The sequence below is a fragment of the Lepisosteus platostomus genome, chromosome 16 (genome assembly GCF_059453375.1).
Source record: "Lepisosteus platostomus isolate fLepPlt1 chromosome 16, fLepPlt1.hap1, whole genome shotgun sequence".
NCBI lineage: Eukaryota > Metazoa > Chordata > Actinopteri > Semionotiformes > Lepisosteidae > Lepisosteus > Lepisosteus platostomus.
Window position 1 is genome coordinate 5,314,387 of NC_142626.1, and position 15,387 is coordinate 5,329,773.

The following is a 15,387-nucleotide window of genomic DNA, read 5'->3' on the forward strand; positions in this document are numbered from 1 at the left end:
GAGAGTAGTCCTTAGGGAAAATCCAAAACGCAAGGGTAAGTCCAAAACCAGGAGATCCATCAGAACAAGTTAAAAACCACGAAGGCCGGGTCGGAACCGGCGGACAGGGAACGGGAACCGAGATTAAAACCTTAACGGGACCAGGGGCTTCCAGGTCCCGGACTCGCATGATATGGAAATCAGATGCGGAGCCCGGATGAGCGTCAGCGCCTGGCTTTTAAGGTGGGCTGGGAATGGGAAACAGGTGCACAGAATAAAGTCTTAGTGAAAGGGCTGGAGCACCCTTAAGGAGAGGGGACTAATATCGTGACAGTACGCCCCTCCTTTTCAGGGCGGCTCCGAAGCCCTAAGAGAAAAAAAAAGGGGAGAAAAAAAAAAAACGATGGAATCAGGGCTGCCAGGGTGCCATCCGCGGGGTCCAGGTGTTGGCTCTGCATTCTGTAACGAACAGTTCTTTCCGGACCCTATGCGGACGACACAGTCCGACGGAGTGGGGAAACACTAGGGAAACGTCATGCAGGAAAACGGGGCTGAAGACAAGGGGGCATGTCCAAGGTGCGCTGGTGCACGGGGGAGGTGTGGCCGAGGCGAACAATCCGAGAGAGTAGTCCTTAGGGAAAATCCAAAACGCAAGGGTAAGTCCAAAACCAGGAGATCCATCAGAACAAGTTAAAAACCACGAAGGCCGGGTCGGAACTGGCGGACAGGGAACGGGAACCGAGATTAAAACCTTAACGGGACCAGGCGCTTCCAGGTCCCGGACTCGCATGATACGGAAATCAGATGCGGAGCCCGGATGAGCGTCAGCACCTGGCTTTTAAGGTGGGCTGGGAATGGGAAACAGGTGCACAGAATAAAGTCTTAGTGAAAGGGCTGGAGCACCCTTAAGGAGAGGGGACTAATATCGTGACAGAGATATCCTCTCTGCCCAGCGGCTCAGGTCCATGCTATTTGCAGGGAATGTCAGTGATGTCACCGTGCTGGTAAGCTGGCAAGCCGGCTCGCACAACCTGTAATTATGATAACCTTTTTAAATCTCTGCATTCCTATGGTCATATGCAGGTTGTTCGCACAAACTCGTATTGAGCAGTATTTGTCACATTTGTGAACATATGTATACAGTGGTTCTTCCTTGGGAGGCTTCCTCACTCCCTGAGTTTTTCTGTTTTACCTATCTTGAACTCCACTTCCCTTTAAGGACTGTCATTGAATTTATATACTAATTTCTAAATATCCAGAAACACAAAATGCAAATTAAACTGAATTGACTACTCAACACCATATCAGGTTACAAAAAGATGAACCTGCATTATATGAAATGAATACAATTCAGAACTAAATCTCCCTTCCTGCAACATGGGATTTAATCTCCCTGTTCTAGAAATGCATCAAGAAGGTGAGAATTTTTTTTTCAAAACTGAAAATTCCACAATAAAGGAAATCAGAATTTCTCTAAAGATGGCAAACTCTCTAGAATAAAGCTCAGATTACCTGGTCTCAATGACTGAAAACAAGGACCTACCACATGGCACAAGTAGAGAGGTAATGGGCAATGGTGTTTCTTCTCTCTGTATCTTTTCTGTTTTTCTCTGTCTTTTTCTGTTTGATTATTTTAATGCTATGACTGTTGAAGGCTCTAATGATTTATAATTAACCAATTAATTAACTAGAGTGACCCACCAACCCCCTTTGACCATATGTTTTCCTGCCTCTTAGCTCGCTTGCAGACAAACACCTCAATTGTTGCCAACATTCTGCATTAAGCCTTGAACAAAGCAATTAGAATGTGAACTGCAAACTTAATAGATTTTATGGCCACCACATGGTCATAATAAGTATGTCATTTGTATTGTGCATCTGATATAATATCATAAACCTCACAGACAACATTTTAGAGGGTACATTTCTGTGGAATTAACCTCTGCTTCCTTCCTTGTAACACCTCTAATTAATCTCAAGACTCAGAAAAAAAAGATCAAGGAACAAGGAAATGTGAAGTTAGTTTGATTAATTTATAAATGTAGATTTGTTTTTTTATGCTTTCTTTTTTATCTCACGTAAACTTTGATGAAGTTATCAAAGAGCACAGATCAATAGAAGGGTTCAAAAATATATCTTAGTCTCTGAACATCTCTGTGAGCACAGCCTACTCAGTCATGAAGAAATGGATGGTGTATCACACCACTCAGACACTGCTTACAGTACATCTTTCCAAACCAAGCAGTGGCACAAAGAAAGTCGTTATAAAAATCAGCCATCTCAAAGCCAGCATGGAGTTCAAAACAAGACACTTGAACGATCCTGCAAAATGTGGCAAAAGGTGTTGTGGTCAGATAAGACCACATCAGGACTTATGGTCTAAATGCACACTGTTACATGTGACATGAACCCAACATAGTGCATCACTTTAATAACACCATCCCTATTGTCAAGCGTGGTGCTAGCAGCATTATGATATTTCTCTCTCAGTAATGACGTGTAAGCTTGCCAACACTGATGGAAACATAGACATACAACACAAAAACCCAAAGACCCAAAACATAATGTCTGCAATCAGAAAGCTAAAACTACGCTAGAGTGGCATAACAAAAAAGGGAATGTCCTTCAAGTGGCCAAGAGAAGTCCTAACTCAAATGATATTGCAAATCTGTGGAAAGGCTTGCAATCTGCTGTTTTGAGTGATCCCCAAGCAACTTGAGAAAGCTTGAGCAATCCGAGAACGGCATCAAGCCAGGGTGCTAAATAGGAGACTTGCCCAAGATGACCTGTGGCTGTAATTACTATCAGAAGAGGTTCCAACAAATACTGAATTCACAGATCAGAATATTTGTGCAATCAACAGTTTACAGTTTTATGTCCTTATTATCCAATGTCAATGCTGACATTTACTAAAACTCAGAAATCTTCAAAATGTGGGTTCTGAAAAAAAGTACTTAACATGCATATACAGTACATGATTTAAAAATGTCACAAAATAGAACACCATAGGAAGGATCTAATTACTTTTACAAGACTTGTTTCTTGTGTTTTAGAATTTGCTTTCGTATACTTCAATTATACATTGTTTTGAATAGTCTTAATTTTACAGGTACAAAGATTTGAAGTTTTGAAAAAAATATATTGTACATGAAACAATCCTAGAATTGCAGGAAGATGTTCTATAAAAAGTGAAATCCTTAGATTTAATTTTTAATTCACCTTGATGTTAAGAAAAACAGCAAGACTGAAAATTACTTAAACTGATTACCAAAGCCCTCACGCAGGCACAGATTACACATTGAAAATGAAAGTGCTGAAATGCCATATTAACAATGTCACAAGACTGTGATCAGGCCAACAAATCTTCAGGCAGAGCAGATTGTGAGGCCTGAGTTCATGGGCAAGCCACAATGGAAAGATAGATTTTTCAAGAGGAATACATTTTAATTAAAAAAAAAATCATAATTTAACAAACCAAATCCATTAATTCCCATTAGTTCTTTACATACAAAATGTATCGTTAAACCCATGTGGGAACATGTCTCTCTGCCCTTCACATCTCACTGATTTATCAATATTGACCTGTGTGTTCAAACACCAATTATATCTTCTAGACAAAAGATAAAACTGTTAGGATACTTTCTGCACTCATCCCTCACTATATGATTACTTCTACAATTTCTGCTTATAAATGAAAACTTGTAAAAGTGAAACTAAATTCCCATTAAAACATATGAGTGACAAAAGTCTCTGATTTGTTCCAAGATCTCATAACTGAACATAAACGAATAACCAGTTTAGGTACTGTTCTGATGTTTTTGAATAGTTGGCACCATAAATTGCTAAGTATATATTACAGCAAGAATAATTTACCAATGCTTCTTTTTTAAACACGCTGTTTTTAAGAAACAGTTTTGTAGAGAAATAGAATTTTATGATCTTTCCAATATGAAATAATCAAGCATTCTTACTAAACAAGTATTGTTTATGTTACTTAATAAATATTATGGAGTTACATATTTAAGACCACAACTATAAACATAAGATTGAACATCAAGATACATTTCTATGGTCAAGATAAAGTCCTACACTAACAAGAACATATTTTTTTAGTCTGTAAAAGAAAAGATTATGAGTGGACAATTTGACCCTAAGGATGTCTTCAGAATGAACAGTTAAACACAAATTAGAAGACTCAAGTGAAAACTGTGAGGAGTATTTAAAAGAGAGAAAAGCAGGCATTTCTGTACACAGTTTGTGGATCAAAGGAACAGCTGAATCAGATCCTTGAATTCATTAGCTACTGAAATAAAAACAAATTACTAAATGTGCAAATGGTATCCTCACTTGTATCACTCTAATTCTAATTTTCTCATTTTTTAAGGAATGAACTCTTACCTTTGTCTGCTTTTCTGCTCTGGTGTATTAAAGTGGTGAAGATAATTACAGTATGTCTGCTCTTCCAAGAGTGACCTTTGAAAGGAAACAGCCAATCGTTGTGTACTCTGTACCTGTTTGGAGGAGACAGGTTACGATAAAATAAGATCACTTTATTAGCCATATACAATTTCTTGCATTAGGAATTCATCTTTTCACATACCCCAGGAGACACACAAACAGGGAGAGAAGCTTGGGGTCAGAGCGCAGGGTCAGCCATTGTACAGCGCCCGTGGAGCAGTTGGGGTTAAGGGCCTTGCTCAGGGGCCCAACGGAGTAGGATTCCTCTGCCAGCTGCTTATTTTCACTGTTAAATTATCAACAGAACTGGAGACACCATTATCATCTAGAGCAATAGTGGGCAACTTTATGGTTGCAGAGGGCAAAAAACAGTACTGACTGTCAAGCTACAATAGAGCTACAAATTTAAGGCAATTAAAACTGAATTTTTAACCAGTTTAAACATGTTTTTTTTATCGTTAACCTAGATTAAGAACTTTTTAAATTAAATGTATTAAAGCACTGCAGTAGGGGACCACAATGACAGAAGTCATTCACAGTACCCCGAAGCATGTGAGTGTTACTGAGAGATAGATTTTTTCTTTTATTGCATTTATCTTTTTTTTAACTCTTTAACGGCGCAAGTCTGAGTTCTTGTGTCTGTCCTATCCAAACCCAGTATTACAATATGTATCTGTATAGCAGGTGGTGAACAGCTTTTTAGTATAGATTACACTTTTCTAAAACGTATTTGAAAAATAAAAACGATTACAATCTAGTCCTTCCACGTTTGATCCCAAAATCACAAGAAAAATAAATATAAACGGGGAGAAAGCTATGCTGAAAGTTTATTAAGATACTTAGAAGACAAAGATACTGTATCAATTTGTGTTGCATTTGTCTGATTATGATTAAAAAAACACATATAATTAAACACGCGTTTGTGATTTAAATCAAAACGCGATTTAAATCAATATAAATGTTTATATTGTAACACATACTGTACAGCCTCCATTTCTCTATAAAAATTTACTCTATTACAAATTTACAATTTGTTGATTATAGAAATGTTAGGTTCTCTAAAGCTTTGTGATAGTTGACCCACCCAGGCAGCAAATGATCAGCTGCACTGGTAAGATGCGACACCGAAAATATGATTAATAACCTTTTAAATCTGAAGGGAGATCTGAAGGGATCCCCCCCACACACACACACAGTAGAAGCAGGAAGCAGAAGCAGGGACCGTTGTCAGAAGGGAAGAAGGTGACTATTCATTGTTATCAAAAATGACTTAGATTCTATCATGTTGTGATATTTAGAAATATAAAAGTCAATTGATTGTCCATAATATTGCTATTCTATTTTTTCGAAGAAATGTTTGTTAAAAGAAAAGTCACAGTGCCAGCTGGATTTGAACACACAACCTGTAAGTTAGTAATTGAGCATATAGACCAGTGGGCTACCAGGGAAGTCACATGAAGAGAGAGGTGAAACAGCCCTGTCGCAGTACACAAATATAATCATATCGTTATTAATTTCTTTAGATACGCGATTCCATATTATATTAGCAGAAAAGCTTAAAACTACCACTTTTTTACACGCTATTTCACATGTTAGTTAAATACTTCGATGCTTAAAATGTTTAGGGAGAAATGGAATACCAGTGTGTATTTTTTCTTTAAAGTACCGATTCCTGGAATCTGACTGGCTGTCACCCATTTTGAATGGCTGCATCTGTATACAGGTATGCTCCAAACAATCATCCATAAAGGAAAGGCTCTATTGATGCCAGGGATGAGTTCCAGAGTTGTCATCTACTGTACTTCTTGCTGTAGTACTTGAAAGCACAATTTGAAATAATATATTTCAGAAATCTTTGTTTAGATACATGTAAATATGCAGATTACCTCCTTATAAACATGTTTGTAAATGTGTTCAACTCTCAAGAATAATAATGAAAATAAAAATGTTTTATACTAAAGGACCCATATGTAATGAGTTTTGACACTTTCACTAGAAGGACAAAGCTGGGCTAAGATGGTTTGTGGTCTGACTGAGTAGAAGCTTGCACTGTTCTGGGAATGTCCTTGTGTTAAGAGAGGGGGAGAGAGAGCTTTGCCTAACATTTGCTGAGGGCAGCTCTGCCAGAAGTCTATGAACAGTTGTTTTCTTGGGACCAGCAACAACTTAGACAGATGAGAGAAACCTGGTTCATTCCGGCTGCAGCTTGGTACTGAATATATTCAGATTCAGGGTGTCAACAACAAAGTGTCCAGCTGTCTTATTTCATTGATCAGGTGAAAATGAACAGTGGGTTCACAAAACTAGAAATGTCTTCTGTTCTGGAAAGAATATCTTGGGCAGAATTCTGTTTTTTACTGACTTACTTTCTCTGCCTGGCTTCTTGGAGAAAAGTTGAAGTCATGACATGGTCTGCTTGGATTCATATGGTTGGCAAATTCAGAGGGCCAGGTTAGTTGAAGATAGAAGAGAAACCAATGAAAAGAAGTACACTATATCACTAGATGGTACAGCATGGACTCAGCTTTAAGATGTGTCTTAAAGTTGGGCCTCTTTAGATGCATTCCTCGGCTTTTACACAGATGCTAAAGGACAAAGCAAACAGAAAGATTATTATAAACATTGAATAATCCTTAATTCTAAGTGTAATAATAATATGCATTACCACTACTTGTATTGCCCCAAATTAGCAATGCTCACTACTACTACACCACTGCCACCCTCACACTTCTTCACTTAAATAATATAGATACATATTAATCACATTAATGTTTCCAGCGTAAAAAAAATGATTTATTTATGACCTCACATGTTATTAGAAAAACAAAAGCAGTAGTCTCTCCAAAATGAAGGAACTTCAGCCAGCTGTCAAACTATTCAAAGGTGCTAGGAATCGTACTGGAAACTATTTTTTCAGTCTCATACTCAATCACTAGAGTAGGCACAACCTACTTAACAGAAAGACAGCAACTGCTCTTTTCTATACAGATGGTTCAGCTAATGAAGATGAAGAATAGTGAGTAAAAAAAGGGACATAAAGACAAATGTATTGACACACAAAGGAGTCAGAGAAACTATTTGCTCACAGTGGTCCCTATTGTGAAGAAGAAGCATCAACAAAAAAATCCACATAGTCCAGTCATCCCAGTCTCTGTCATATCCAGGCTAGACTTAAATACTCCAGAGAGGCCCACTGGTTTCACTCCATCCATTGTCACAGTCCCTGCTCTCTAGACCCACTTTTCCCTGCCCCAGGTAGGCAAAATCCCAGCAAAGTAGCTCAGTTCTATTGCCAGTTTCTCCTTCAGTATGCTAATCCTGGACCAAATGTTCCTCTCTGCTGTGGTCACCAGGGACTGGTGGGGGGAAAAAAGTCCCTTTAAGTACGCAAATCAGTCTTTTTATATCCTTCTTGGCCAGTCAGTCCCACTCTGGGGAATCCTGACGTTCTTTCAGTCAGGGTCAGGAATGTGCAGGTGATTAGAGGAGGAGGCTCAATATAAAAAGAAAACAGATCAGGTTTGCCTGAGAACTGTCTGTAACAGATGGCCAGATGTCGTGCAGCTCTGTGCCTTCTTTCTTTCCTTTCTGCTCCCTCTCCCTAGGTCTGGTCCACAATGCACATGCTAGTAGTTACTTTGTGGTGATGGAATGGCAAGGGCAAACTGTGCTGTTCAATCTTTTTGTTGTAGAGAAGTTTGAAGACATTAATTGAGGGAGGAGACAAACACACCACCGTGACAAAAACACTGGCCAGTATATGCAACACACAGATAAGCAATAATCTCCCAAGTCTCTGCCCTTTTTTCACTGTCATCTCCCTGTGACATTAATCCAGTCTGGTCTTAAGCCTGGTCTGGTTACGTGAAAGCTTAACGTGGCATGTGGAGCATTTGGGCTGTCACTAGAAAATGCCTGCTTCAAATCCTGGTTAATGCTGAGAGACGATCTTTTTCCAATTACAGAATTTAAGATGTATACTGTTTAGACTTTTATTTGATAATTGGAAAAGATCATCCCTCAGCATTAACTGGGATTTGAGCTGCTGCACTGGGCAAAGCTTAGAGCCAAGGCTGTGCCAAACACAATCCGCCAGCTGGAAAACAGTCTCATGTGTGGAAAAACCATGTTGCAAGCTTCCTTTGGAAGCCAGATGGCTTAGAACAGCAGACTTAAGGCCGCAGAGACTGCTGTGCAGAGTGAAGGCTGGCTGCGCGCACCAGGTAACGCTGGAGCTGAAGGGAAAAATCTACCTCACGGCCTGTGGGTCAGAAAAAGAAAAGGTAGGCTCAGGTATGGAGAAACCAAATGACGAGCGTCCTGAAATCAAGAGAAACAATACAAAGTGGCTTCTGTACAGGGGAAACTAAATAGCGAGCATCCTGAAAAAAAAGAGAAACGGGATTCAGGGCAGTCATGAGGCTGCAACTTACAGTAAGTGCAGATGAAAGACTGTTTAGCTCAGCAAAGAAATGTGAAGAGTGCAAATAGTGAAAATCTCTGTGAAAAAAATGTCAAAGTGGCACTGTGGCTTTATATAGAAAAGCAGGAATAAACTTTTTTGATCTTTCAAAATAAACTTTATTTCACATCTCACAATAAGTACACTCTTTAGCAAAACATTGTTTTTTAATCATTTTAAAAACATTCTTGATCAGATGATTATCCTTTATCAATCAGAGCAAGGGGATGCTGGGGCTGGATTTGTACAACGAAAGAGCCCCACCAAGCCCTACCACTTGCTTCTCTCCTAGCGTTTTCCTTGTGGCAACTCTGAAACTGTGGTTGTCCAGTCTGCTGCAGGAGCTCATGGAACAGGGATTTCTGTTTAGTCCCTATACTGGGCCCACAGTTCCTTCCAGTGCTCCCTCGCCATGGAGAAGCCCCATTTGGTACCAATTCATCCTCCCTCCGAGGTTCGTAAGGATCCTCTTCTCCAGCTCCTTCATTCCCTGCTCTGTGTTGTGCTGGATGAGAATGGATGAGAGAACCACAGCCTGAAAAATTATTGGTATAGTATTTGTGGTTGATCGGCTCCCATAATGCCTGACAGAGGTTGTAGAAGAGGATACAGTCAAGTTTCAGGGAGAAATGTGGCACGTGTCTCCCCCCTTCCTCAACCGGCTGACACATCCAGTTCCTCGTGATGTACTCATACCTGCTTCCTCAGACAAACTTGAAGACCATACCTTGTGGCGCTCGTCTGAACAAAGTCATGTAAACCAAAGCCGGCAGGATGTCTGTTTCCAACACCATCACTTTCCCCGTGAGGGACAGCAACCGCGTTTTCCACAGACACAGCTTTGTGCTCTCAGTCCAGTTTATGGTCTCATTGTCCTGGCTCTGGAAAGAAATCCCCAAGATCTTGAGGGGCTCTGTGCAGATGTCACTGGGAGGGCAGGAGGGGTGCCCAAGTAAGTCCTTTTAAAACAGAATGATGGCTCAGCAGCAATTGCACTTAGGTGCAAAAAGGATAGTTTATTACGACAGTGCTCCTCACAAACAATTATATATAGCAAAACAAAAAAACAACAAAATGGAATTAGTACACACACACAAAAAACAAACCCTTTCTCTAAGAAATAGAGACCAGGAGTCCTACCACGCTTAGGTCCTATCAGCTCCCCACTGCAGCTATAGTGAGACTAAGCCCTTGTTAGAGCTCTCCCCCCCTCCTAAATAGGTACCGAATAGCCCTGCCCCCTCGGACTGTACCACTGTTACATAATTATGTAGCTGCATTGCCCCAAGATAAACTAATTTCCCAACATGGCAATTCCTCCATTCTTTTAAACAATAGTGTATACAGAATGTACAAAAAAAACCCAACCCTGAATACATTTTACTTACTTTTAACCAGCTATAAAAATGGTACTTCCTTTAGCAGAAGATGTGCGCATGCACCACTCAGCGTTGACACTACAATGCCAAGATTAAAATGGGTATCGTGTTTGGACCAATGAGGCCACCATACCCGGAAGTCAGACAACGACAGGGAAGAGACAAACAAACAAACAGAGCACTCTCTCAAACAGCTAAGTATAAATAAACAGAAACATAACGATAGACCTACAGAGTTTGTGTTTGTGTCTCTACAGGTAACAAGAACTGATTTTGAAATAAGATGTGGTAATGTATTGCGTGTATGAAATAGGAAACTGCTAGCCAAGCCCCGAGTGTGCACCCTCATGAGCTAGCTGACAGGAAAGTGTACAGAATGCATGAACATGTGCAACTTAAGTTGGATAATGGGTGTCGTGTACTGTACTGTCTGCAGACGGTGACAGAGATCTACATAGTCAGTAGCTTGAACTTTGGAATCCCTCCCCCGCTTGAAGAACAGAGAGATGATGCTTTCCTTCATTGTTTCCCCTGGCGGAAGATCTCTTGCACCACCTTCACCAGGTCTGTTGCCAGGGTGTCCCAGAAGCAGGTATATAATTCCTTGGGGAGTCCATTCAGCCCCAGTACTTTGCCATTCTCCATGGACCAAAGCACCACCCTCAGCTCCTCCACTGTAATCGGTCCCTCCACATCCTCCCTCACCTCCTCCGGCTTTCAGCGTTTCCATAAAAGAGCTCTATGTAGAATGTGGTCGCTGTTTCTACTTTGTCACCCTTATCCAGCAGCTCCTCTCCATCTCCCTGTCTCAGATTGTGGATGACCCTCTTTTTCTGGGCTCCCCAGACCTAAAATATAAGAGGAACAGGTTTCATTATTTTCATTATTTTCTGCGTGAGGTTAGCCCAGCAGCAAGCCTTGTGAACTGCTGGTAACCCACCGTTAATGTTTGCCTGATCAACGAGTGAACTACTGTTGGAGCTGTTGACAGCTGAATCTTAGTATTTAGGACTAGCGCTACATTGGGAATAAACCGGTCTTCTTCCCGTTTTAAGATTGTGATTTGCTCTGACCTGCAGTCACTTTTCACCTGCATAAACTCTGCTACTTCAGCCAGGACTAACTAGTCAGGTCCTAAGAGAGGCACTGCCAGCGCGCCACAGCAGTAATCTCTCTCTCCTTCTCCCACACCTCCTGCCGCACCAGAACTGGCTGGCACCAGGCTAGAGGATGCTGACTGGATGCAGCAACAGCTTGTTGGGGATGGAGATCTTAATCCATATGAACTGGATGAGTATTCAACATTCTACATTACAGCTTGAATTCAATTGTTGCCTCAACCCCAGTTGATTTTATTCATATGAATTTAATTTAATTCATATGAGTAATATACTTGCTTTAGCTCAGGTGGGTGGCTGCATCAGCATGTGTAGTCTGCAAAGGAACAAGTAATAGGTTTATTCCATGCTGTAAAGAGAAGAGAGAAAACACAATGTTTTGGCTATGAAGCCATCTTCAAGCGTGAGAAAGACAGGGCAGACAAAGGCAAAGATTATATAGCACAGAAGAACAAAAGCTGGGAGAGGGGAGGAGGCAGGAGGGGCAGAGAGGCAGAAAGGCCATCGAAGTGGAGAGGGGTGAAGAAAGGTGTGAAGTCAAAACCTGCATGAGAGTAGAGAAGATGACATGAAAGAAGAAATTACATTGAGAGAAGGGGGACAGTGTGAACCTAGTTTCAGGATGAGTTTCCTTTCTGTTGTCTTTCTGCTATGGGAGTTGAGAAACCCTTCTTTGAGAACAGAGGCAGAGAGATCAGTGTGATCATGGCCGTCTGAGGTGAAATGAGAAACTATGGGTTTGGAGAAATCTTTAATCTTCACAGCCCTAACATGTTCTCTGAAGCGGTCTCCTAATCTCCTTCTGGTTTCCCCAGCGTAAATAGCTGGGCATTTTAGCAGGAGATACAGTAAATGAGGATTCTGGAGGTACAGGATGTCATCTGGGTGATCCAGAATTGACCGAATTTGTGTTTTGTTAGATATGTATTTGCAGGTGATGAAGCGAGTTCTATTGCAGTGGAAGGTGCCTGGTGGGGATGATTGTCGAGTGTGGTCAAGGGAGCTGTGAACCACATGTTTACGTAGATTGGGTAGTCATGGTATGAGATGATTGGGTGGTCAGAAAAAAGTACTAGCTTTTGAGTATCGAGTGTAGAAGTTGTAATCAAAAAGTTTAGTTGTTTTGCAAATTGCTGTCACGATCGCAACCCCTCCTCTCAAGGGCGCTCCAGCCCTACAGTACCTTGTAAGTTTCATCTCCTGCACCTGTTCCCTGTTCCAGCCCCTTTTCAGTTCCCCCTTAAAAGCCAGACACAGACACTAATCCGGGCTCTGCATTGGTTCCTGCATCAAGCGAGCCCGGGACCTGGATGCACCTGGCTCCGTTATGGTTTTAGTTTCTGTTTCTTGTTCCCATTCCCGTGCCCCCTGCTGGTCCCGACCCAGTTCTAGATTTTAATCGTCTGTCTCGGATGAATCGCCTGGCCTTGGACTTTTGCCCTGTTTTTGGATTTCCTGTTTTTTGGTTTGTCTCATCCCTGCATCGTTTGCCTCAGCCACACCTCCTGCGGCCACTCAACCCTGGATCATTTAGACTGGTGAGTAATTCTGAAAGTAAGGACAGTTTCACTTTCAGAGTTATTCAGACTTTGGAACTTTGTATTGATACTGATTCAAGCAACTTGCATTGCTGTACTGTGAGGTACTGTAAAGTTAATAAACTGCACCACATCCAACCATAAGGGACTGCAGCAGGAGGGCAAAACTGCCCAACACATCATAGGCAGTGCCCTACCATTCATCCAGGAAAAACAACAAGAGTCTGAAAAACAGTTGTTTACACTGTTATTGTTATTGTACTACTGTCTATTGTCTTGTCTACTGTTCTATTTATAATACTGCACCTGAGAGACAAATGAGAAACACCTTACACTATATTATGCACCTTTGCAAGTATAATGACAAATAAAGTTGAATTGTAGTTCCGTCTCCTCTCTCTCTTGTGGTCTGTCCCTTTTTTCTTCTTTCTCTCTTGTGGTATCCTTCCTGCCTCTTTTTTCTGTCTTGATCTGATGTTATACAATATAGTGTCTTTCTGGACTTCTGATTGACACTTAATCATCTACCCAGAAGTTAATTAAGGTAACCCAAGGTAAACTTTATGACTACTTTGATCACAGGATCTGGACTCCCATTGTCTCTGTAAACATCCCCTTTGCTTTGAAGCTGGGAATGTTTACACTGCCAGGTGTTACACACTTTATCTAGATACGTAGACACTTCCATTGTCATCTACCTCAGCCTCTTACAATATTTACAAAAGCAAAAATGCATTTTTTATTGTAACACAAAAATTTTAATCTGAATCTTACAGATGGTGAGTCCTAAATGTAGGAACCTCTTTTAAATGTCAGCTTTGTAGCTGACTAAAAAAGTAACATAAGGATTCAAATACCTCCTTACCTCTGTAAAAAGCCCTCAAAGACTGTTGACAATCTGTCACTGAGGGCACTGCAGAAAGAATTTCTATTTTGGAACAAGTAAATGCTTATTCCATACTGACATGCTGAAAAAAGAAGAAAAGAAAAACAGAGTTTTGACTGTGGAGCCTTCTTTGGGTGTAAATTCTGTTTTTTCTGTTTCTAGTTAAAAAATAGGGAAGTTGCTCCATCTTAAGGTCATTCTGAATTAGTATCTATCCCTTAAGAAAACGTGTACATAAATCTGAACCCAGACTGAAGAGCCTCAGGCTTGTAATTGAACAGCTCTGTAGAAACCAATTTGATGTTTATTTGAAAATTTATTAATCCATTAATTACAGTTAAATACAGTATCTTGCCTCTTAGTCACCTATAGCTGTAATAATATATTGTATTTTGATGGCTTGATCTGACATGTAGAGACAAAGACAAACATCTACAATACTTTTGGATTTTGTGAGTGCCATTTATTAATTTTACATTTCTAATATATGTTTTTTTATTTTTAAAGGGTCTATTTAAAATGCAAGAGTACTGTTAGAACAATGTAGTTCTAAATTATGCATGAGCTGAATACATGAATAAAAAAAGTAAATTTTCTGACACAGATTAAAAAAATGTTGTGAAGTAATATCTGCAGATATCCATGTTGTACATCAACTTAGTACTAGTGTCAGTATTAGTGTCATTTTTGCACACTGCCTTCATCTAGATGCAATTACTTACAACATTATTTTGCAAGCCATCACACTACAATGCAACTTGTGACGAAGTCATTCGGATCACTGTTATTATTTCTTATTCTTATTATAATACAAAACGTGAACATCTTACAACCAGTTTTAGACTGTTAGGAGGGTACTAGTAGCAAGAACATGTTTGATGCAACTTTTTTAAGATAATAATTGTTCTAAGTAAAGAATCAAGGTTGGGATTCTGGATTCAGGATTTAGTTTCTGAATAAGAGAGACTCAGTGATATTGTTTGTAATACATGGGTCCTGCGAAGCACAGTATATGAATTGGTTACAAACAGAAGTCACGCATCAAACAATACTTCAACTCTCAAGAATTATAATGTGAATAAATAAGCTGTATACTCAAAGATCCATTGGCAAAACATCTTTGATGAGTTCAACTCTCTGCTGAGAAGACAGAGCTGGCTGTCTTGGTCCATGGTCTGCCTTAGCAGCGGCTCACTTTGTCCCGGAGACTCCTGAAGTCAGAGAGCAGAGAGAAAAAGCTTTGCCTTGCATTGGGACTCAGAAGACAGCATTGACCATCAGGCGGATATGCCAGACATTAGTGTGGCTGAACTTTGAACTGGTCTTGAAATCAGTATTTAAAGCAGTCTGTACACAGTTACCTTCTTGGGATCAGACAACAAAAGAGGAGTCAGGAAGAAAAGGAATTTATGCTAGCTTGCATCAGGTGAGAGACCCTACTTAATGATTATCCAAATAAAACCTGATTAGAGACAAGTACATGTATTTGAGCCTTGCTAGAGTGACTATTACTATTTTGTGTTTTTAGGGAACTTGGGTTTCCTGAGTAAAAGATACCTCAGGTAAA

The 15,387-nt window shown here is 40.3% G+C and overlaps 2 protein-coding genes and 1 gene segment (V, D, J or C); all 3 read right to left on the bottom strand.

Annotated features, from left to right (window-relative positions):
* LOC148646760 (NACHT, LRR and PYD domains-containing protein 3-like) overlaps positions 1-4,406 on the bottom strand; it is a 42,470-nt gene extending 38,064 nt beyond the window's left edge. Inside the window, exon 1 of the mRNA XM_088609374.1 lies at positions 4,378-4,406. The gene's annotated coding sequence lies outside the window, so the exon portion shown is untranslated. The remainder of the gene's footprint in view (positions 1-4,377) is intronic.
* The window catches only part of LOC148646745 (NACHT, LRR and PYD domains-containing protein 3-like), a 2,700,574-nt gene that overhangs the window by 854,911 nt on the left and 1,830,276 nt on the right, over positions 1-15,387 (bottom strand). The window lies entirely within an intron of this gene.
* Positions 1-15,387, bottom strand: part of LOC148646755 (Ig kappa chain V region Mem5-like) — a 364,474-nt gene that overhangs the window by 329,638 nt on the left and 19,449 nt on the right.